The sequence below is a fragment of the Bos grunniens genome, chromosome 21 (assembly GCF_055505025.1).
Source record: "Bos grunniens cultivar Pamir isolate PY7600 chromosome 21, Bosgru_T2T1.0, whole genome shotgun sequence".
NCBI lineage: Eukaryota > Metazoa > Chordata > Mammalia > Artiodactyla > Bovidae > Bos > Bos grunniens.
This window is the reverse complement of record NC_141185.1, coordinates 20,371,480-20,393,651: the sequence shown is the minus strand read 5'-3', so window position 1 is coordinate 20,393,651 and position 22,172 is coordinate 20,371,480. Positions and strand designations below refer to the sequence as shown.

General features: G+C 39.4%; 1 protein-coding gene and 1 pseudogene across 13 annotated transcripts in view; one reads left to right on the top strand and one right to left on the bottom strand.

The window, feature by feature from the left end:
* Positions 1-22,172, bottom strand: part of LOC147349202 (transforming acidic coiled-coil-containing protein 3-like) — a 115,937-nt gene that overhangs the window by 83,494 nt on the left and 10,271 nt on the right. The gene's annotated exons all lie outside the window — the stretch shown is intronic.
* On the top strand, positions 302-21,901 carry LOC147349203 (RAB7A-interacting MON1-CCZ1 complex subunit 1 pseudogene; annotated as a pseudogene).

Here is a 22,172-nt window from a genome sequence, read left to right as displayed (position 1 = left end):
ACCAGGGAGCAGACCCTGCATCAACATGGCTGTGAACGGCCAGAGAGCAAAGTGAAGACACCACCAACATCCAGTGTAGGCTCTCATCACCACAACACCAAACACACCCCTATCAAGGGGATAATGGCCAGGACATTCTGATGAAAGGCATGGCAGGCATCTACAACAAAGGGCACCGGCACCAAAAATACTGGACTCACCACACAGTCTACATTGGGAAGCTCCCACATAAAAACAGCCCTTAGAGGCCACAGTAGATAACCGTTTCTCCTAAATTCAGAGTAAGAGAAATTTAAATAAAATGAAAAAGCAGAGGAACTACTACCAACTAAAAGAACAAGAGAAACCCCCTGAAAGAACAAACAATGAAACAGACCACACCAGTCTACCAGACCCCGATTTCAAACAGCAGGTAATAAAGATGCTAAAGTAATTGAGAATGATTATAAAAAGAAATGCAGATCACTGTAACAAGGAACTATAAACTATAAGGAGGAGCCAATTAAAATTAGACAACTCAGTTGCCAAAATAAAAAACAAGCTAAAGGCAACGAATAGTACACTAAATAATGAAGAAGGAATAATCATCTGGCAAACAGAATAATGGAAATCATCCAATTAGATAGATAAAAAATGAAAGCAACACATGAGATTCTATGAGATATTTAATAATATAATGCATGGTAATATACTCAAATAGGTATTCCAGAAGGAAGAGAAAAAGAAAAGGGGATCATAAATGTATTTGAAGAACTTATGACTGAAAACTTCCCAAACCTGAAGAAGGAAACATATATCCAGGAACAGGAAGCACAGAGGGTCCCAAAGATGAAAAAGACTCACACCAAGACATATCATAATTAAAACAGCAAAGTTAAAGATAATTAGAGGATTCTTAATGCAGAAAGAGAAATAAAGAGTTACTACTGGATGCTTGGGGCTGGTGCACTGGGACGACCCAGAGGGATGGTATGGGGAGGGAGGAGGGAGGAGGGTTCAGGATGGGGAACACATGTATACCTGTGGCGGATTCATTTCGATATTTTGCAAAACTAATACAATATTGTAAAGTTTAAAAAAAAAAAAAAAAGACTTACTTACAAGGAAACCTCCATAAGGCTATCAGTTGATTTCTCTGTAGAAACTTCACAGAAAAGAAAGATATTCAAAGTCATGAAAGTGGAAAACCTGAAATCTAGGATACTCTACTCAGTAAGATTATCATTTAGAATAGAAGCAGAAACTAAGAATTTCTCAGACAAGAAAAAACTAAAAGAATATAATACTTAATCCAATCTAAAAAACAACACCTAAAGATCTACCCTAAATAGAGAAATAAGAATCTATATGAAAAAGAAAAACATAATATGAAAGGCAAATATATAAAAGGACTGAAGATCACTTAAATCAGTACACAGATTAATAAAACAGTCAGAATTGTGTAAAAGAGACAAGTACAATTAATGGCAAAAGATGTAAAACAAAAAATAAAAAAAAAATTGGGAGAGAAAAGTAAAAACTGTAGATTTTATAGAATGTATTTGAACTTATATGACTATCAGTCTAAAGCTGGTAGATAAAGCTATAGGTAACCACAAATCCAACAGTTAGAACTCTGTATGAAACAACTGACTGTCTCAAGACTGAGAAAGGAGTATGTCAGGGCTGCCTGCTGTCACCCTGTTTAACCTGTATGCTGAGCACATCATGAGAAATGCCAGGCTGAATGAGTTACAAACTGGAATCAAGATAGATGGGAGAAACAGCAACAACCTCAGATATGTGAATGATACCACTCTAAAGGCAGAAAGTGAAGAGGAAGTAAAGAACCTCTTGATGAGAGTGAAGGAGGAGAGTGAAAAAGCTGGCTTAAAACTAAATATTAAAAAAAACTAACATCATGGCATCAGGTCTCATTACTTCATGGCAAATTAGAAGGGGAAAAGGTGGATGCAGTGACAGATTTTCTCTTTTGGGGCTCTAAAATCACTATGGATGGTGACTGCAGCCATGAAATCAGATGATTCCTTCTTAGCAGGAAAGCTATGGCAAACCAAGACATGGTGTTGGAAAGCAAAGACATCACTCTGCCAACAAAGGTCTCAGTGGTCACATACGGTTTTGAGAGCTGGACTGTCAAAAAGACAGAGCGCAAGAATTGATGCCTTTGAATTGTGGTGCTGGAGAAGACTCGTGAGCGCCCCTTGGACAGCAAGGAGATCAAAATAGTCACTCTTTAAGGAAACCAACCCTGAATACTCACTGGAAGGACTGATGCTGAAATTGAAGCTCCAGTATTTTGTGGATGTGAAGAGCCAACTCATTAGAAAAGTCCCTAGTGCTGGGAAAGATTGAGGGCAGGAGGAGAAGAAGGAGTCAGAGGATGATAGATGGCTGGATGACATCACCAATACAATGGACACAAACTTGGGCAAACTCCAGGAGATGGTGAGGGACAGGGAAGTGCTGCAGTTCATGGTATTGAAAAGAGGTGACATGACTGGGTGACTGAACAACCACCACCACAAATCAAAAGCATAAATAGAATCACAAACATCAAAAAAAAAAAAAAAAGTAAGTTAAGCGTATAATGGACACAATGCTTCAATCAAAAGCCAGAGAGTAGAAGACTGAATAGCAAAGCACTACATCCAAAGCAAGTACCTATAATATGCTGCCCTAGAGTAGACTCCATTTCTGGTGAAAGACACACACAAATTGAAAGTGAGATGATGGAAAAAGATATTTCTTGCAAACAGAAATGACACAAAAGTGGGAGTAGTAATATTCAAAGAGACAAAACAGACTTAAATCAAAGTCCAAAAACAGACAAAGAAGGCTGCTCTGTAATGGTAAAAAGATCAGTACAAGAAGAGGACAGTATGCTTGTTAACACATAGGCACATAATTCAGAAGCACCTAAAGATATAAAACAAATCCTAAGAGACAGAGAATAAGAAACTGACAGGAACACAGTAATGATGGAGACTTTGTCACCACACTGACATCAGTGAACAGATATTCCAGACAGAATGTCAACAAGGCAATAGGGGTGATAAATAACAATAGAAGAGTTTGACTTACTTGATATCTACTGGACACTACATCCAAAGACAACAGAATACACATGCTTTTCAAGTGCTCATTGAATATTCTCTAGCACAGACCACACACTAGTATACAAAACAAGCCTCAACAAATTTAAGAGAACAGAAGTTATTTCAATCATCTTTTCTGATCACAATTGTATGAAATTAAAAACCAACCACAGAAAGAGAAACAAGGAAAAAAATCTGATTGTATGGAGGCTAAAAAACATGATAGTAAAAAACCAATGGGTCATTGATGAAATCAAAGAAGAAATCATAAAATACTCAGAGACAAAAAACAATGAAAACAAAACTTTACAAAAATCTATGCATTAAAAAACAGTTCTAAGAGGAATATTCATAGTGATACAGGCCTATCCCAATAAATTAAAAAAAAAACAAAACACGCAAACAACCATATCCTAACACCTATAAGAATTAGCAAATGAACAAACAAAAACCAGATTCAGCAGAAGGAAGAAAATAATAAAGATCAGAGAGGAAATGAATAACACAGAGATTAAAAGAACAATAGTAAAGATCAATAAAACCAAGAGCTAATTTTTGAAAGGACAAATTGACAAACACTTAGCTAGGCTAAAAGAGAAAACAGAGAAAAGAAGAAAAGAGAGAGGATCCAAATACACAGGAAATGAATGATGAGGCATAGTAAATACTTCAGAAATAAAAAAAGAAAATCATAAGAAAATACTGTGAAGAATTACAGGCCAGTGAGTTGAAGAACCTAGAAGAAATGGATATGTTTCAGAAACATACAGTCTTTCAAATTGAGTCAATAAACAGATAATTTGAACAGATCAATCACTAGAAGTAAAACCTGATCTGCAAAAAATCAACCAAACCAACCACCCCCACCCCAGCTCCTTGTATACAAAAGTTCAAGACCAGATGGCTTCACTGGGGAATTCTACCAAACATACAAAGAAGACCTAACACTGATCCTTCTCAAACTCTTCCAAAAGACTGAAGAGTAGGGAACACTCCCAAAGTCACGCTATGATGCTACCATCACCCTATCAAAACCAAATTTTGATGAATATAGATGCAAGTCTCCAATAAAATATTAGCAAACTAAAACCAACAACACACAGAAAGGATCATAATACACTACAGTCAAGTTGAATTCATTCCAGGTTGAAAGGATGGTTCCTCACATGTGAATTAAAGTGATACCCCACGTCAAGAGGAGGAAAAAAACCCATATAATGATCTCAATAGATAAAGAAAATGTGAGACTGTGATTAAAAAAGCCTTCATCAAATTGGGTAGAGAGTGAACACATCTGGACATAATAAAAGCCATTTATGATAAACCCACAGTCAATATAATACTCAGTGGTGAAAAGTTGAAAGCCTTTCCACTAAATTCTGGAACAAAACAAGGAAGCTGACTCTCACCATGTCTATTCAACATAGTATTGGAAGTCCTAGCCAAGTGATGAGATAAGAAATAAAAAGTAATCAAATTAGAATGGAAGAGGTAAAATTGTCATTATATGTAGATGACATGATACTCTATATAGAAAATCCTAAATTCCCCACACTAAAATTATTAGAAGTGAGAAATGAATTCAGTAAGGTAGATTAATGCAAGATTAATATACAGAAATTTGTTGCATTTCATTACACTAACAATCAAATATCAGAAAGTAAAAAAAAAAAAAAAAACCATTTAAAACCACATCCAAAAAATACCTATGAATAGCCTAACCAAGGATGTAAAAGACCTATAAACTGAGAACTATAAAACACTGGTATAGAAAATTATAGAAGATTCAAGGAAATGGAAAGATATTCCATGCTTTTGAATTAGAAGAAATAATACTGTTAAAATGGCCATACTACCCAACATAGTCTACAGATTTAATGTGATCCCTATCAAATTACCTAAAACATTTTCCACAGAATTTGAACAAATAATCATAAAATTTAAACAGAACCACAAAAGACCAGAATTATCAAAATAATCCTAAGAAAAAAGAACTGTAGACATAACTCTCCAGTTTCCTTCAGAAAAAGCTGGAGACATAACCACCGCCCCCCCACACTTCAGACAATAGGGCAAAGCTACAGTAATCAAAATAGTGTTTTATTGGCACAAAAATACACATACAAATGGAACAGAACAGAGACCAGAAATAAACCCCACACTTATGATCAGTTAATCTTTGCAAAGAACACAAGAATAAACAATGGAGAAAAGACAGTCTTTCAGCAAGTGGTGTAGGGAAAGCTGGACTGTCTCATGAAAATCAATGAAATTAGAATACTCCTCATACCATACACCAGGATTCCCTGATAGCTCAGTTGGTAAAGAATCTGCCTGCAATGCAGGAGACCCAGGTTCAATTCCTGGGTCAGGAAGATCTCCTGAAGAAGGGATAGGCTGCCCACTCCAGTACTCTGGCCTAGAGAATTCCATGGACTGTATAGTCTATGGGGTCACAAAGAGTCAGACATGACTGAGCGACCTTCACTTTCACATTACTATCACACCATATACAAAAATAAATTTAAAATATTTTAAAGGGCTAAATAAAAGGCACAAACTCCTAAAAGAGAACAGAGGCAAAACATTCTTGGCCAGAATTGTAGTAATTTTTTCTTTGATCCGTTTCCCAAGGCAAAACAAATAAAAGCAAAAGTAAACAAATGGGATCTAATCAAGCACAAGCTTTTGTGCAGTAAAGGAAACCATAAACAAAAAGACAATCTACAGACTGGGAGAAAATATTTGCAAACAATATGACTGCTGCTGCTGCTGCTGCAAAGTCGCTTCAGTCATGTCCGACTCTGTGCGACGCCATAGATGGCAGCCCACCAGGCTCTCCCATCCCTGTGATTCTCCAGGCAAGAACACTGGAGTGGGTTGCCATTTCCTTCTCCAATGCATGAAAGTGGAAAGTGAAAGTGAAGTTGCTCAGTCGTGTCCAACCCTCAGTGACCCCATGGATTGGAGCCTACCAGGCTCCTCCATCCATGGGATTTTCCAGGCAGGAGTACTGCAGTGGGTTGCCATTTCCTTCTCCAATGCATGAAAGTGAAAAGTGAAAGTGAAGTCGCTCAGTTGTGTCCGACTCTTAGCGACCCCATGGACTGCAGTCTACCAGGCTCCTCTGTCCATGGGATTTTCCAGGCAAGAGTACTAGAGCGGGGTGCCATTGCCTTCTCCCAAACAATATGACTACAAGGGGTTAATTTCCAAAGTATACAAACAGCTCATATGGCTCAATATTAAACAAGCAAACAAACAACCCAATCAAATAAAAAAAAAGAGGGGGGGGGGGCAAAGACCTGGACAGACTTTTTCAAAGAAGACATACAAATGGCCAAGAGACACATGAAAAGATGCTCAACATTGCTACTAACTAGAGATGTGCAAATTTAAAACTATGATGAGGTATCACCTGAAACTGGTTAAAATGGCTATCTTCAAAAGTCTACAAATAATAAATGCTGGAGATGGTGTGTAGAAAAGGGAACCCTCCTAAACTGTGGGTGGGAATGTAAACTGGTATAGCCACTATGGAGAACGGTATGGAGGTTCCTTAAAAAAACTAAAAATAAAGCTAATATATGATACAGCATCCCCACTCCTGGGATATATCTGGAAAAGATGAAAATTCTAACTTTAAAAGATACACACACCCCAATGTTCACTGCAGCACTATTTACAATAGCCAAGACATGGAAGCAAGGCAAGTGTCCATTGACAGATGAATGCATAAAGAAGTGACATATGTGTACAATGGAGTTTTAGTCAGCCGTAAAAAAGTTTGAAATACTGCCATTTGCAACAACATGGGTGGACGCAGAGATTACCATGCAAATACTACATGATATCAGTTATATGTGGAATCTAAAAAGCAATACAATGAATCTATATCCAAAACAAAACAGACTCAGAGATAGAAAACACACATGGTTTCTAAAGAGGAAAGGAATGCTGGGATAAATTAGGAGTATGGGATTAGGAAATACAGACCACCACATATACATAACAGGTAAACAAAAGGAATTTACTGCATGGCACATTGAACTATACTCAATATACTGTAATAACCTGTAATAGAAAAAAATCTGAGAAAGTGTGTATATATGTGTATTATATGTATGTGTGTATATATATATACACAAATATATATATATGTATAGCTGAACCACTTTGCTTTATAAGTGTCACTAACATGATATTGTAAGTCAACTACACTTGAACATAAGTTAAAGAAATAATATGAGTCTGTGTGGTATGTGGAAACAAAAGGAGCAATATGACACTCTCTTTAACTGTGAGCTCTATTGCTTTCACTGAGAAAAATCAATTAATCCAGTTTTGCAAGTTTCCTTATCTATAAAATTTAGAAGAGATGAGTAAGATGATCTCTTCTAGTCTGAAAATAATTTTTTTCTTGAGTCAATGGATGTTAAATCAATTTATTTCCTACCAGCAGAGATTTTCTGGAATTAGAAAAATATCTGAGCTTGAAAAAGGTAGAATATTTTAGTGAAGTTGCATACTTTGTGTATGTGTTCAATATATCTTTATTTTCCTCCCATAATTCACTCTTTTTAGTCAAATTAGTGAAGTTGGAAGGGGTTAGAAAAATGAAGTCAGAATTTCCTGTAGAATATCAAGGGTCAATTTTCAATGGTCTCAATTTCTTATCATGATGGAAAATCAAGACTGAGTCCACTCTGGGGGATGTTAGCTTCAATTTTCATATTGTAATTGTTTACTAGTGTGTATTAACAGATTTAAAGCTTTTACGAACTCATTACATCTCTTAAAAATAAAACACTGTAGACACTTGAACCCAGATTTTTAAACACGAAGATTTTTAAATTAAAGATTTTTAAATCCTTAAACACGAAGAAAAAGAAAAAAAAAGGGGGGGCCACTATTTCTTTGAGAATTGTCTAAGTCAAATTTGGAATAGAAAATGTACAAGATGATGCTAAAGTATTTTATCTACAAGAAATATAGGAAACTATACAGAATTATCAAGACTGTGAGATGGTCTGGGACCTGGACTCTCTCCAGGACGGTCAAACTGGATAAACCTCTCCTCAAACAACGGAATACAAATGAACTATAAAGGACTAAAAATAATTGCACACAAGTGCAGCTGGGGCAATTCTGAACAAAAAGGCCACACGCCAACCATCATTTTTTGATGTGTGGAGCAAAAGCAGGTTACTGTGCATGATCCCTGAACATAGGACCGCCAAAGTGGTGGACAGACCACCCAAGCTATACCTCCTGCCCAATCCACTGATCGACTCCTGGCATTACTCTCTTTAAGGAGCTAGCTAGCCTCCTCTTGGGGAATGAGCAAGAACAAAACTTCTTGTTTTTGTTTTCCCATGCTGCAGCATGGATCTAATAATGTCCTGCCTGAAGTCCTTGCTGGCCTCTTACCAACGTCTATTTATTAAAAAGTTCAAGGACCTAGGTCGGTACCATGTTTAGTGACCACTAAGGGATGCCCATGGAGCTTCTGTTTATCTTGCCCTTCGTTGGGGGGACCTAGGCATTTCAGTCAGTTCAGTTCAGATGCTCAGCCATGTCCGACTCTTTGCAACACCATGAATTGCAGCATGCCAGGCCTCCCTGTCCATCACCAACTCCCGGAGTTCACTCAGACTCATGTCCATCAAGTCAGTGATGCCATCCAGCCATCTCATCCTCTGTCATCCCCTTCTCCTCCTGCCCCCAATCCCTCCCAGCATCAGTCTTTTCCAATGAGTCAACTCTTCGCATTAGCTTGCCAAAGTACTGGAGTTTCAGCTTTAGCATCATTCCTTCCAAAGAAATCCCAGGGCTGATCTCCTTCAGAATGGACTGGTTGGATCTCCTTGCAGTCCAAGGGACTCTCAAGAGTCTTCTCCAACACCACAGTTCAAAAGCATCAATTCTTTGGCGCTCAGCTTTGTTCACAGTCCAACTCTCACATCCACACATGACCACTGGAAAAACCATAGCCTTGACTAGATGGACCTTTGTTGGCAAAGTAATGTCTCTGCTTTTCAATATGCTATCTAGGTTGGTCATAACTTTTCTTCCAAGGAGTAAGTGTCTTTTAATATCATGGCTTGCAGTCACCATGTGCAGTGATTTTGGAGCCCCCAAAAATAAAGTCTGACACTGTCAGACTTTATCTATTTTCCCCATCTATTTCCCATGAAGTAATGGGACCAAACGCCACGATCTTAGTTTTATGAATGTTGAGTTTTAAGCCAACTTTTTCACTCTCCTTTTTCACTTTCATCAAGAGGCTTTTTAGTTCCTCTTCACTTTCTGTCATAAGGGTGGTGTCATCTGCATATCTGAGGTTGTTGAGATTTCTCCCGGCAATCTTGATTCCAGCTTGCACTTCTTCCAGCCCAGCATTTCTCATGATGTACTCTGCATAGAAGTTAAATAAGCAGGGTGACAATATACAGCCTTGATGTACTCCTTTTCCTATTTGGAACCAGTCTGTTGTTCCATGTCCAGTTGTAACTGTTGCTTCCTGACCTGCATACAGATTTCTCAAGAGGCAGATCAGGTGGTCTGGTATTCCCATCTCTTTCAGAATTTTCCACAGTTTATTGTGATCCACACAGTCAAAGGCTTTGGCATAGTCAATAAAGCAGAAATAGATGCTTTTCTGGAACTCTCTTGCTTTTTCCATGATCCAGTGGATATTGGCAATTTGGTCTCTGGTTCCTCTGCCTTTTCTAAAACCAGCTTGAACATCTGGAAGTTCACAGTTCACGTATTGCTGAAGCCTGGCTTGGAGAATTTTGAGCATTACTTTACTAGCATGTGAGATCAGTGCACTTGTGCGGTAGTTTGAGCATTCTTTGGCATTGCCTTTCTTTGGGATTGGAATGAAAACTGAGCTTTTCCAGTCCTGTGGCCACTGCTGAGTTTTCCAAATTTGCTGGCATATTGAGTGCTGCACTTTCACAGCATCATCTCATCTTTTAGGGTATGAAATAGCTCAACTGGAATTCCATCACTTCCACTAGCTTTGTTCATAGTGATGCTTTCTAAGGCCCAACTGACTTCACATTCCAGGATGTCTGGCTCTAGGTCAGTGATCACACCATCATGATTACCTGGGTCGTGAAGCTCTTTTTTGTACAGTTCTTCTGTGTATTCTTGCCATCTCTTCTTAATATCTTCTGCTTCTATTAGGTCCATACCATTTCTGTCCTTTATCAAGCCCATTTTTGCATGAATGTTCCCTTTGGTATCTCTAATTTTCTTGAAGAGATCTCTAGTCTTTCCCATTCTGTTGTTTTCCTCTATTTCTTTGCATTGATCGCTGAGGAAGGCTTTCTTATCTCTTCTTGCTATTCTTTGGAACTCTGCATTCAGATGCTTATATCTTTCCTTTTCTCCTTTGCTTTTTGCTTCTCTTCTTTTCACAGCTACTTGTAAGGCCTCCCCAGACAGCCATTTTGCTTTTTTCATTTCTTTTCCAGCATTTAAGGACTGACAAATGCAGCTTCTTCTCAGCTGACAAGTGGCCACCTAAACCTTTCGCCTCAGTCTCACTGCATTTGGTAAGCCTGCCATCAGGCCCCAGAACTCTCATCCAGGCACCATTTGTGCCTTCCCCTTGGTCCTTTCCCCTCTCTTCATCTCTACTTCTTTTCCTGTCCTCTCCTTCTGAGAAAGTGGATGTGACACTAGGCTTCCTTGATTGACAACAGCTCACAATGGCAGGTGACAAGCAGAGGTGAGAGAGGCTCACCTCATACTGTAAAGATCTTGGCCCAGCGGCCTCTCCCTCATGGGAGATTTAAGAGTGATAGAGGTTCAACACTCATTATCAAGTAGTGGCTATAAGTCCAATCATCACAAAATTCTCATTCCCCCCAAGATCCCCCCTACCCCATCACCAAAAGAAGTTGTATCAGAAACAGGCTGAAGCAGTTAGACTTTTCTGTGTGAAATGGTTGGTTCCGGGCCTTTCAGAAAATTGGAAGTGCCTGCATAGGTACCCACAGAGGGGTGGTTTAAATGGTAATCTCATTCTCTCTCTGACTCTCCCTCTGACTCTCCCTTGGTCTCCAAACCTACACTCCTGTCCCTTGCATCTTGGACACTCCATACTGGGTCACCCTCTTCATGACCCCTAACATCTTTCTGTTTTGTGTCACCAACTCTGAGGAAGGAAATTCTATGATCTCCTTTGCCATCTTCCTCTTTGGTTTTGTTACTCTAGTCTTGAGGGCTCCCTCCATCCCTGCCAGGATCTCTAGTTGTCAGACCTCAGATTTATATGTAAATATGGAAAATGCATAAGCAACCCATTCCAGTGGTCTTGCCTGAGAAATACCTTGGACAGAGGAGCCTGGCAGGTTACAGTCCACGGGGTTGCAAAAGAGTCACACATGACTTTTAGCTACGAAACAACAATAACAAGACCCCCAGTCTAAGAAATTCCTACTGTGTGTTTGTGTAGCCTCTCTTTCCATTTCTTCAAAAGACTGGGAGGCAGAACTTGTCACAGATCACTGCTTCCAGTGGCTAACTAGCCATCAGCTCAGCAAGTCTCCTCCTCAGAAACCTGTTTACTCCCCTTTAACACGGCTTTCAGCCTCTAGACCCACCCCTTCCTTACCCTTTCAAGTCAGAAGTTCCCAAATCAGAGATCCCAATGCTGTCCCTAATCAGGTTTAAAATTAGTTCTCACTTTTGCTTCACAGAGCCTTTATCTGTTCCACAAATAGCTGACAGAAATGGGGCAAGTACTAGACTGCATGTCCCTTTCCCAGTGGGAGAACAGGAATCTATAAGGATAGGTTTGGCAGGTTCTTGGGAGAACCCCAAGTTTAGGGATGGGATTATGAGTTTTGGATTAAGGTTCCTCCTGACCTGACAGGACATCACAATTATTCTTGCCCGCGGTTACATCTCAGGTGATACGAATGGATACAAGGAAGGCCAGAGAACAAGCAGATAGCCTAATGGCAACAAATCTGCACCACCAGATTTATCAAACAGGGGGGGCCCAATCCCAGATCATGACCCACAACAGGACTATGAAGACCCACGCGCGCAAGGCTAGTATGAGACATTATATTACTTGTGTATCAGAAAGAATGAAACTTGTATGGTGAACCTGGTAAACTATGAGAAGGTCTGCTAAGTTACACAGGAAAGAGATGAAACCCAGGCAGTCTTCACGAGCCAGGTGACAGGGGCATTCGGGAAGCACACTGAGACAGACCCTGATTCTGCAGAAGGGAGGCTGACACTGGCTCTGCATTTTATCACCCAGTCTGCTCCTGACATCAGGAGAAAATTTAAAAAGCTTGAGTCTGGGCCCCAAACCTCATGTCAACCCTGGCAGAAGAGCTCTTCAAGGTCTGTAATAACTGAGATTTGACGGAGGAAATAAGAACAGGATAGGACATTTGTAAAGAAAACAAAACTTTTGGTTGCTCTGATTCACCCATCACCTTGAGGGGACCCTAGAGGCCAAGAAGACCAAAAAAAAAAAAAAAAAAAAAACAGAGGAGAAGCCTCCTGGGCCAAAATCAGTGCACCTTCTCTCAAAAGGAGGGTCACTAGGAAGAGGGATGTCCCATGTGCCCTCCTGTGAGATGCCAGAAGGACAATCCTAACTGGCTCCAGTTCCTCCCCAATTTCTCAGGTTCCTACACATGGATGGATGGGCCTGAAGTGCCCAGCCTAACCCTACTCAATCCATCCTTATCATTCCAGCAGAGTCTTGGGTCACTCTTGATGTGGCAGGAAGGAGAATGGAATTCCTTATGAACACTGGAACTGCCTGCTCTGTTCTGACTTGGCTGGCTGGCCATGTCTCCAACTATGGCTGTATTGTGTTGGGAGTTAATGGACAGACAAATCTAAGGTGATTAATATTTCCTTTTACTAGTATTATTGCTCATTCATTTTTGTATATGTCAGAATGACTGTCCCCCGCTTCAAAAGGAAGAGACTTACTAAATAAAATGGGACCCATTATTTTCTTAGAACAAGGTGAGATTCAACAGATGACAAACCAGAGCAGGAATACACCTATTAGTGACCTCAGACAGCTTGCCTGCTGATCCCTAAGGTGTTTCCCAAGGACTTTAACAGGTAGATTTGGGGGACTGAGATAGTTCTGTGCCAGGAAGGGTGAAATGTGCTTCCTTGATAGAAGATTACAGGGACGGAGAGAAGATGGTGGAGTAGAAAGACATGAGCTCACCTCTTCTTAAGAAAGGTGAGCTTACAAAACCACAACTAACTGCTTAAAAACCATTGGCAAAAAATGTTAAGCCTATCAAAAAATATCCTATACCCAAAGACAAGTCTTAATATATCAAACCCTTTAGCCACAAACTGGAAGTAGGAAAAACCACCAAGCCATTCAGGTATGACCTAATCAAATCCCTTATGATCGTACAGTGGAAGTGACGAATAGATCCAAGGGATTAGATCTGGCAGACAGAGAGCCTGAAGAACTGTGGATGGAGGTTCGTAAGGCAGTGACCAAATCCTTCCCCAAGAAAAAGAAATTCAACAAGGAAAAATGGTTGTCTGAGGAGGCCTTACAAATAGTTTAGAAAAGAGAAGTGAAAGGCAAAGGAGAGATGGAAAGATATACCCATCTGAATGCAGAGTTCCAAAGAATAGCACAGATAAGTCTTAAGTGAACAATGTAAAGAAAGAGAAGAAACCAATAGAATGGGAAAGACTAGAGATCTCTTCAGGAAAATTAGAGATACCAAGGGAACATTTCAGGCAAAGATAGGCACAATAAAGGACAGAAATGGTATGGACTGAAAAGAAGTAGAAGATATTAAGAAGAGGTGGCAAGAATACATAGATGAACTGTACAAAAAAGGTCTTCATGACCCAGATAACCACAATGGTGTGATCACTCACCTAGAGCCAGTATTTCTGGTGTGTGAAGTCAAGTGGACCTTAGGAAGCATTACTACAAACAAAGCTAGTGGAGGTGATGGAATTCCAGTTGAGCTATTTCAAATCCTAAAGGATGATGCTGTTAAAGTGCCACATTCAATATGCTAGCATATCTGGAAAACTCAGCCGTGGCCACAGGACTGGAAAAGGTCAGTTTTCTTTCCAATCCTAAAGAAGGGCAATGCCAAAGAATGTTCAAATGACCTCACAATTGTGCTTGTTTCACATGCTAGTGAGGTAATTCTCAAAATCCTTCAAGCTAGGCTTCAGCTGTACATGAACCAAGAACTTCCAGACGTTCAAGCTGGATTTAGAAAAGGCAGAGGAACCAGGTATAACATTGCCAACATCCAGGACCAGATGGCTTCACAGGCAAATTCTATCAAATATTTAGAGAAGAGTTAGTACCTATCCTGAAACTGTTCCAAAAATTGCAGAGGAAGGAACACTCCCAAACTCATTCTATGAGGCCACCATCACCTTAATACCAAAACCAGATAAAGATGCCACAGAAAAAGAAAATACCAGGTCAATAATATCACTGATGAACACAGACACAAAAATGCTCAACAAACTCCTAGCAAATCAAATTTAACAATACACTTAAGGGATCAAATACCATGACCAAGTGAAACTTATCCCAATATCTCTGATATTTTTCAATATCTGCAAATCAATCAGTGTGATACAGCACAACAAACTGAAGAATAAAAACTATATGATCATCTCCATAAATGCATAAGAAACTTTTGACAAAATCTAGCACCCATTTATGATAAAAACTCTGCAGAAAGGTAACACACCTCAACACGAAAGTGAAAGTCACTCAGTCATGCCCAACTCTTTGTGACTCCATGGACTATACAGTCCATCAAATTCTCCAGGACAAAATACTGGAGTGGGTAGCAGTTCCCATCTCCAGGCGATCTTTCCCACCCAGGGATAGAACCCAGGTCGCCCACATTGCAGGTAGATTCTTTACCAGAGCCACAAAGGAAGCCCAAGAATACTGGAATGGGTGGCCTATGCTTTTTCTAGCAGATCTTCCTGACCCAGGAATCAAACCGGGGTCTCCTGCATTTCAGGTGGATTCTTTACCAACTGAGTTATCAGGGAAGCCCTTTACCTCAACATAGTAAAACTCATATAAGACAAACCTACAACTAACATCATGCTCAATGGGGAAAAACTGAAAACATTTCTTTTAAGGGGTACAACAAAATGTCCATTCCCTGGTCGTAACAATCATCGAAGAGAAAGAACATAACTCCAAACTGGACAAGAAGAAGTAAAACTGTCACTGTTAGCAGATAACATGATACTTTACATAAAAACTCCTACGGATGCTATCAGAAAACTACTAGAGTTCGTCAATTAATTAGGTAGAGTTGCATAACACAACATTACCACACAGAAATCTCTTGCATTCCTACACACTAACAATGAAAGATCATAAAGAGAAATTAAGGAAACAATCCCATTTACCATCACATCATAAAGAACAAATTACCTAGGAGTAAACCTACCTAAGGAAGCAAAAGACCCATAGTCAGAAAACTAGAACACACTGACAAAAGAAATAAAAATGACACAAACAAATCGAAAGATATACCACGTTCTTGGATTGGAAGAATAAATATTGTTAAAATGACTATACTACTCAAAGCTATCTACAGAGTGAATGCAATCCCTGTGAAATTACTAAATGCATTTTTCACAGAACTAGAATTAAAAAACTTTACATGTATGGAAACACAAAAGACCCTGAAAAGCTAAAGCAATCTTGGGAAAAAAATTGGAGCTGGAGGAATCAGTCTTCTTGACTTCAGACTATATTACAAAGCTACATTCATCAAGAGACTATGGTGCTCACACAAAAACAGAATTATGGATTGATGGAACAAGATAGAAAGTCCAGAGATAAACTCATGCACCTAGGGTCACCTAATGTGTGACAAAGGAGGTAAAAATATACAATGGAGAAAAGACCGTCTCTTCAATAAGTGTTGCTGGGGAACTGGAGAGCTACGTGTAAAAAATGAAATTAGAATACTCTTTAACACTATACATGAAACTAAACTCAAAATAGATTGAAGACCTAAATGCAAGGCCAGACACTAAAACTCTTAGAGGAAAGCATAGAATACACTTTGACATAAACTGCAGCAAGATCTTTTTAAATCCATCCCCTGGAGTGATGAAAATACAAACAAAAATAAACAACTAGGACCTAACAACAGCCGTCAGAATAGGAGAAAATATTTTCAAATGAAACAACTGACAAGGGATTAATATAAAAATATACGAACAGCTCATGCAGCCCACTATAGAAAAATATCAAAAAATGAGCAAAAGGTCCAAAGAGATATTTCTCCAAAGATGCCCTGCTGCTACCGCTAAGTTGCTTCAGTTGTGTCCGACTCTGTGCGACCCCATAGATGGCAGCCCACCAGCCTCCCCCGTCCCTGGGATTCTCCAGGCAAGAACACTGGAGTGGGTTGCCATTTCCCTTTCCAATGCATGAAAGTGAAAAGTGAAAGGGAAGTCGCTCAGTCGTGTCTGACTCTAGCGACCCCATGGACTGCAGCCCACCAGGCTCCTCCATCCATGGGATTTTCCAGGCAAAAGTACTGGAGTGGGGTGCCATTGCCTTCTCCGCAAGATGCCCTACAGATGACCAAAAAGTACATGAAAAAATGCTCAACATCATTAATTATTAGACAAATGAAAATCAAAACAACAAAGTATCTCCTCACATCCATCAGAAAGGCCATCATCAAAAAACTCTACAAACGATAAATGCTGGAGAAGATGTGAAGAAAAGGGAACCCTCCTATACTGCTGGGGGAAATAAATTGGTAGAGCCACTACGGAGAAGAGTTTGGAGATTCCTTAAAACACAAAATACAGAACTACCATATGATCCAGCAATCCCACGCCTGCACATATATCCAGAGGGAACTATAATTCAAAAAGACACATGCACTCCAATCTTCATTGCAGCACTATTTGCATTTAGTCAGGACATGGACGCGACCTAAATGTCTATCAATAGAAAAATGGAAAAAGGAGGAGTAGCACGAGTATACAATAGAATATTACTCAGTCATAAAAAAGAAAGAAATAATGCTATTTGCAGCAACATGAATGAACCTAGAGATGGTCATACTGAGTGAAATATGTCAGACAGAAAGACAAAGATATGGTATCACTTAAAAAATGGTAAAAATGGGCTTATCTAAAACAGAAATAGTTACAGATGTAGAAAACAAATATATAATTACCAGCATATAAGAGGTAGAAGGGATAAACTGGGAGGTTGGGATTGACACATACAGATGACTATATACAAAATAGATAACTAATAAGGACCTACTGTGTAGCACAGGGAAGTCTACTCAGTACTCTATAATGGCATATATGGTAAAGAATCTACAAAAAAAAAAAGTGGATACATATATAACTGATTCAGTTGGCTGTACACCTGAGAGTAACAACACTGTAAAACAACTATACTTCAATAAAATTTTTAAAAAAATTAAAATAATATGGGCCAAGAAAAGGTGAAAAAATACACTAACCACAGATGGTGTGTATTAGTCACTCAGTCACGTCTGACTCTTTGTGACCCCATGGATTGTAGCCCGCCAGGCTCCTCTGTCCATGGAATTCTCCAGGCAAGAACACTGGGGTGGGTTGCCATTTCCTCCTCCAGGGGATCTTCCTGACCCAGGGATTGAACCCAGGTCTCCAGCATTGCAGACAGATTCTTTACTGACTAAGTCACCAGGGAAGAGAAGTTGAAGAAACAATCCCATTGACCATCACATCAAGAAGAACAAAATAGGGGCGTGTCTGCCTGTTGTGGTCAAGGCAGCTGCAGGCTCCAGTGTGGTAAGGCGAGTGGAGGAGCTCGGAGACCTGGCTCAGGCCCACATACAATAACTTAGCGAAGCTGCTGGCAAAGACAATCACTTTTTAATTCTGGCTTCTGCATTTCTAGAAAAACGGAAACTTTTATGTGAAGAAGACAAAGAATGTTCAAATCCATCAAATCAACAACTTTACAAACAGGCTATTTGGACATATTTTGTGGAGAACAAGCTAGTAGATGAAGATTTTCTTGAAGATACTGCACGAAAACATTTGATCAATTTTCTTTCAGAACCAGAAATTTTAAAGAAAATAATGTGCATCTAAAACATTGTAATTTCCTTGGGGATGAACTCCTGGAACGTATTCCTTGGAGATGAGGAGCTCTACTCTACAAGTATTGTCATTCTCTGACCATTCTCCTCTCTCTGAGGAGAGAATGGCTCAGAAGAAAATCCAACTTGCTTAAAAAGTACCTTGTTGATGGAATCAGTTACTTGCTACAAATGCTGAATTTTCGGTGTCTCATCCAGTTACATAAAGGTGTTTCTTTCCAAGACCTAGACACAGCTAATTAACTGAGTGAAGGAATATTTAGTGACATTCATTTGCTGGCTATGATGTACAGTGGAGAAACGTGTTATTGCGGATTGAAGAATTGTGTAGATCAACAGCCTGAAAATCATGAAATTATTAAATGCCATCACCATGTTTCTCAGGAGGCAGGTCAGGTGATTGGTTTGGTATTCCCATCTCTAAGAATTTTCCACAGTTTGTTGAGATCCACAGAGTCAAAAGCTTTGACATAGTCAATAAGGCAGAAGTAGATGTTTTTCTGGAACTCTCTTGCTTTTTCAGTGATCCAACAGATACTGGCAATTTGATCTCTGGTTTCTCTGCCTTTTCTAAATCCAGCTTGAACATCTGGAAGTTCATGGAACATGTACCGGTGAACCCTGGCTTGGAGAATTTTGAGCATTACTTTACTAGCGTGTGAGATGAGTGCAATTGTGTGGGAGTTTGAGCATTCTTTGGCATTGCCTTTCTTTGGGATTGGAATGAAAACTGGCTTTATCTAGTCCTGGGTCTACTGCTGTTTTCTAAATGTGCTGGCATATTGAGTGCAGCACTTTCACAGCCTCAGAAATCTGTATGCAGGTCAGGAAGCAACAGTTAGAACTGGACATGGAACAACAGACTGGTTCCAAATCAGGAAAGGAGTACGTCAAGGCTACATACTGTCACCCTGCTTATTTAACTTCTATGCAGAGTACATCATGAGAGACGCTGGGCTGGAGAAGCACAAGCTGGAATCAAGATTGCCGGGAGAAATATCAATAATCTCAGATATGCAGATGACACCAATCTTACGCAGAAAGTGAAGAACTAAAGACCCTTTTGATGAAAGTGAAAGAAGAGATTGAAAAGTTGGCTTAAAACTCAACATTCAGAAAACTAAGATCATGGCATTTGGTCCCATCACTTCATGGCAAATAGATGGGGAAACAGTGGAAACAGTTACAGACTTTATTTTTGGGGGCTTTAAAAACACTGCAGATGGTGACTGCAGCCATGTAATTAAAAGATGCTTACTCCTTGGAAGAAAAGTTATGAGCAACCTAGACAGCTTATTAAAAAACAGACATTACTTTGCCATAAAACATATGTCTAGTGAAAGCTATAGTCTTTCCAGTAGTCACGTATGGATGTGAGAGTTGGACTTAAAGCTGAGCACCGAAGAATTGATGCTTTTGAACTGTGGTGTTGGAGAAGACTCTTGAGAGATCCAACCAGTCCATCCTAAAGGTAATCAGTCTTGAATATTCATTGCAAGGACTGATGCTGAAGCTGAAACTCCAATTCTTTGGCCACCTGATACAAAGAACTGATTCATTTGAAAAGACCCTGATGTTGGGAAAGATTGAAGGCGGGAGAAGATGGCAACAGAGGATGAGATGGTTGGATGGCATCACTGACTCAATGGACATGAGTTTGAATAAACTTTGGGAGCTGGTGATGGACAGGGAGGCCTGGCATGCTGCAGTCCATGGGGTCGCAAAGAGTAGGACATGACTGAGCAACTGAACTTAACTGAACCGTTTTTTATTATATATCCTTAAACTTGTGAAGTAATGCTTCTTTAATTTAAAAAAAAATGGCATTTATGTTATTCTAACTCAGTTTGAACTACTGATACCCTATAACTAACATTAAGGAGGAATCCATTTTATCTCTATAAATATTTCCTATTATTTATATTTTTTCTTATTTTGGTACAACACACATAACACAGAATTGAACATTTTAACTGTTTTTAGATCATTCTTTAGTTTCCCTATTTTGAAGTTGTCTGTGCTTCAGAGATTAAAATTATGTCACCTCTTTGCTTTGGATATATGCTATGGATATATTTAAAAATTGGCAAATAGAAAAATCGTGACTCAAATCCAGAACAGTATTTCCACAATAAGATAAATAATGAAAGATTTCACAAAAGAATTTTCATTTGTTTCACCACACACTACTAATTGCATTTAAAATTTTTAGTCTGTTAGGCATTTTATAAAAATTGTACAGTGATTTTCATATTTTGTTTAAAGGAATATGCATGGTTTATTAAACTAATAATGAAGATAATACCAAGTTAGGTTCATCTGCCATTAGTCATATCTCCAGGGCACATCTTTTAATACATTTTGAAATTTTAACAGTTTTTGTCTTTAATTTAGGGGTGAGTCTTAAAGTTCAGAAGCCTAACTTGGTATCCTGCTGACAGTCTTTCTGTCTATCCCAGTTCCTACTGTCATCTTGGGATGACCTGTATGATGCCTTGCCAATATCCTTGAGCTATTTTGACTGGCTTCATCACATTCCAGGAACTTAACTATCATGGCCACACCACAGATACCACCATCCTGTTTCTCTTTCTGTAATCTTAAATTTCAAAAACTAATGAGATTCTCATCTTTCCAGCTTTTCACTTTCTCACTTAAACTAATTTTTCTCTCTTCTCTCTCTTTAGCTTCTTCACAGCTTCCTCCTCTTGCTGCCCATTTTTCTCCTTACCATCACCCGCTTTCAGATTTTCTTCCTTCTCTGTCCAGCCTTGGCCTTATGCGACACCATATGAAGTACTCTTCGCAGCCCTTTCAAATTTATCTTCCCCTTGTCCTTCAACCTAATTATTATCATTCCCTCTTCCTTTCTGGAATGCTGAGTTCCACGTGAAGTTCCCATAGCTCCTCAAACTGGAGTCAAAGTATCTCGCCTTCAACTTTAGAAGAGCCCTCAGTGTAAACAAAGCCTTTCATCTGTTGCTAGCATGGCCCCCGTCCCTTTTCCACTACGGCTAATCCAGACCTCTGATTTGCCTCTTCACTTTTCTCTGGCTCTTTGTTCCTTTCCGTATTACACGGCCCTCAGTCCTGTCTTACAGAAAACAGACTATAGGAGATCAGTGTCTGTCCCCACTTTGCTCTACTCATTTTCCCTCTTTTTAGAGGAAAAGAGGTCTCCTGCTTCTTATGGAAACCACTTTTCCTCTATGCTGGTTTTCTCCTTTTTCCTGGAGCTTCTCTTTTATTCAGCCAATACCCTGTAGGTATTGCTCTTTCCCAGAGTACCATCCTTTTTCTCTTTTTCATCCCTCTTCTCCCCTTTCCCTTCTTTGCTTTCTCCTTTTCTTGTTTTTTCACTTACTCTAAATACAGTTGACCCTTGAAAAACACAGGCTTGAACTACACGGGTCTACTTAAACGTTATTTTTTTCAATAGTAAATACCACAGCAGTACACAATCAGTGGTTGGTTGCATCTGAAGGAATCACAGATACGGAGGGTTACACTCGGATTTCTGACTGCCAGGAGGGTTGCACCCCTAACCCCCAGGTTGTCAAGGGTCAACTGTACTTTTACATGATGTTATTCACAGCCAAGGTTTTTACAACCTGTAATGTTAGGCTGACTCCAAGACTTACAGTCTGAATCCCTGCTTTTGCTCTCTCAACCTTCTTTCTAACTGCCTATTAAATATCTTCACTTAGGCATCCCCTAGTAATCTTAATTTCAATATTTTCAAACAACTAATCCTCGTCTTTCATCTAAAATCTTTACTGGTTCATGTTTTCTTCTTTTTTTCGATCTTCCACAAAGCAGGGCAACACAGAAGGCTGTAACCTTCTTTCTTCCACCTACCTTGCCAGCCTCATCTCTGCAGATCTCGCTGTGTGATCATATTCTAGTTCAGTGCTCCTTA